At 46.6% G+C, this 3,219-nt stretch overlaps 1 non-coding gene across 1 annotated transcript; it reads left to right on the top strand.

Moving 5' to 3' along the window:
* The first annotated feature begins 549 nt into the window (after window positions 1–549).
* LOC120639412 lies at window positions 550–656 on the top strand. Its single transcript, XR_005661415.1, has one exon. It is a non-coding gene; the product is annotated as a small nucleolar RNA R71 (small nucleolar RNA).
* The last annotated feature ends 2,563 nt before the right edge of the window (window positions 657–3,219 follow it).

Here is a 3,219-nt window from a genome sequence, read left to right as displayed (position 1 = left end):
TTCTTTTGAAGGGACTCGTTGATCTTCGCTTGGCCATAGACAAAGTCCCTTAAGGAAGGTTAGTTAGGATTGAAAGAATTTGAACTCCCATTACCTCCTTGATAGTATGGGCATGGTTGATTCCACCCCTAACCTCCTTGTGGACAAAACCCATTGTTGTTGCCATTGAAGTACATAACTTCTTCTTGGGTTTCCAGGCAGTTGTCGCCTGAATGTCCGACATTCCCGCAGACCTCGCATGTCATGCGAGTTTCCAAGGCTTGAAGTGTTTGCATTTTAGCCTTATCTTGGAAATAATCCTCGAACTTCTTGAGGAGGAGATCAATTTTCATAGCGAGTATGTCAGTCTCCTTTACGAAGTGCATGCCTCACTGACGTGATTGGAGATGATCATCGCTCCAACCTTAGTTGGACACTATCTTCTTGATTAATGTCGTAGCTCTATCAATGGTCAGCGAGAAGAAAGCTCCACCCGCAGTGGCATCCACATGATCACGGGAAGACTGAGTCAGCCTGTTGTAGAAGTTCTGAAGAATGAGCCAATTGTCCATCCCTTGGTGCGGACACACAAGGATGTACTCCTGAAGTCTCTCCCAAGCTTCAGGAATTGACTCATTTGATGCCTGCTGGAAACTTGAAATTCGTCCACAAAGAGCATTAGTTTTGCCCATCGGGAAGAACTTCGCGAGGAACGCCTTGGCACATTTGTCCCACATGTCCACAACAGTCTTGTTAGCATAGAACCATTGTTTTGCTCTCCCTAAAAGAGAGAACGGAAACAAACGGAGCCGGATTGCATCCTGAGATACTCCTTTGATAACAAAAGTACTGCAGAGCTCCAAGATCTGTTGGAGATGAGCACTGGCATCCTCATTGGCATTGCCACAGAATGGGCTGTCCTGCACCATCGTAATGAGACCCGTCTTGATCTCAAAGTTTTCCCCTCCGGTGTTAACCTCGGGCCCCGTAGGGACCTGGTTAGCAGCCAGAGTGGAGTACTCACGTAGCATCTTCTGGGCCATAGCTTGGAGAGGTTGACGATGATGCAATGACTGGTTCGGCTGCCGAGAGTGGTTTCCGAGGAGATACGAGACGAGCTCGAGTTCTCCTCAAAAGTGACTCTAGATCGGAGTGGAAATTTTGTGGCAAGTCAAAACCGGTCATACACTACCCTATTTTCAATTCAACAAAGAACAGAAAACAAAGCCAAGTTAGCCAGTTTAGCAAGCGAATACCAATTTCAATTTTGTTCATAACTTTGCCTATGTAACTTCATTCTGTGCCTTCCCCGACAACAGTGCCAAAAATGCTTATTGGCACCTACCAACGTCACTGCTGGGAAACAGCGATGACGCCCGCAGACGCCAATGGGGGTGGCAAGTATTTCATGAACCACGAATAAATCCGCAAGCGACGGAATACCGCTAAAGCATTTTACCCGGGGAATAGACCGGGGTGTCATTTATATTTCTGCAGGGAAGGCGGTGAATGGAAGTTTATAGACTTGTTAATGAACTTGATCTAGATTGGATATTCAATTGCATAAATAGGGGTAAGATTGATAACATGGGTAAGAGGTAGTGTGACACACACACACAAACTACCTTAAAGATAAAATAAAAAGAAGATGCTATAGGCCGGGAGAAAGGTAGAAGCTAGGGCTCAAGTGAAAGGAGCTAGGCTAGCAATATCTATGCCATCTTATGGTTAGATTATCAGAGATTAAACTATACAACAGGGAGACCACTGCTCTAGCTGACGGGAGAAGCCCGTTCACCTAGGTGGCTTTATGTACCTTCTACCCCACAATCCGAACGTGGAGGATTACTCGGGCTCGGATAGGGCTGTCACCACCTGCCAACTACCTCACAATCCGTGGGAAAGGGTGACATCCAGCAACTCTTAGCTAATCTAGACACCACATCTACATTAGTAAGCGATACTCTAGCATCTCGCGCGGAGCCCCCACCCTTCGGATGGACAGACATCACACTAGAGCAAACATACTAATACTGGAGCAGTTGATAGAGTTCTAAGGCCAATATGTTAACCATCGCAAGCACAGGGCGATCATGCAATGCAAGCATCGAATGATAACGCAACCAGATCAAGAAGCATATATCCGATAACTCAGAACATACTTCGATCAGATATCGGTAACCATAATCTAATTCAAGTATAAATGACCGAATATTACAAGAGAGGACTAGAGATGAACCCATACCAGAACTCTTGAGCAACTCTGGGGACTCAATGACTCCTAGACTTCACCTAAACTCCACTAAACCTATAGACTAAGCAAGAAGGCTTCAAGGTGAGAGAGATAAGTGGTGTGTGTGTGTGTGTGTGTGTGTGTGTTCTCTTCTCTACCCCCTCCCTTCTATTTATATGAGGGAGCTACGGCCGAGCAGCGCCTCTTCCTCGGTGAACCGACGTTGGGAGCCAATGACACGCCGCCATGTAGCTGGTTGAAGGCAGTGGGGCCCACGAGCTGGTTGGCCGACGGCCCAGGGGCGCCAACCGCCCCCAGCTTCGTCGAGCAGACTGTCCTGGGCCTCCTTGTCTGATCCCCACTGGTCTTGGCCTGTCTTGAGTGGTTTGGACTTGGTTCTTGGGCTACACTTGGTCCATTCGAGCCTAACCGGGTGCTCTGATATTTTCTGTGATTTTGTGTCGGGCCAAAGTGTGCTTGCAACCTGCATTTTAGCTCAAAAACACATCTTGCATATTCTAAAAGCTAAAGTGTGATTTAGGGATTTATTGGATAAAGATGTGTGTAAGAAATGCAAACTCTCATGATTTTCTGATCAAGTTGACGTCTATAAATGGTCGTTAGTGAGCGTCAACAATTGGTCGGACTGGTTGATACGACCGGTCTGACTGGTTGAGGTCCGGTCAGACCGGTTTGATGAGTCGGTCTAACCGGTCTTTGCCTGTTTTGCCATCATTGCACATATCGGTCAAATATCTCGTCTGTGATAGGACCGATAAGTGGCATAGTTCCTCTAGGGGGTACAGGTGGCGTGCTATATGCATGAGTGGAATATGAAGGTACAAAGTTGTCCAACTCATTTGTTCGGCGAAAGTTAGCCGAATTAGGGATGCTTGTGAGAGGATCAGAATATGTTTGCTGAGCTACCATCGCATTAGTAGGTGTTACTGTCTGATTACCGAAATAATTCAACAGCATCCCATACTGTGGTTGATTCACAGGTAATG

This window comes from Panicum virgatum, chromosome 6K (assembly GCF_016808335.1).
Source record: "Panicum virgatum strain AP13 chromosome 6K, P.virgatum_v5, whole genome shotgun sequence".
NCBI lineage: Eukaryota > Viridiplantae > Streptophyta > Magnoliopsida > Poales > Poaceae > Panicum > Panicum virgatum.
The sequence above is the reverse complement of the archived record's forward strand: the minus strand, read 5'-3'. Positions and strand labels throughout refer to the sequence as shown.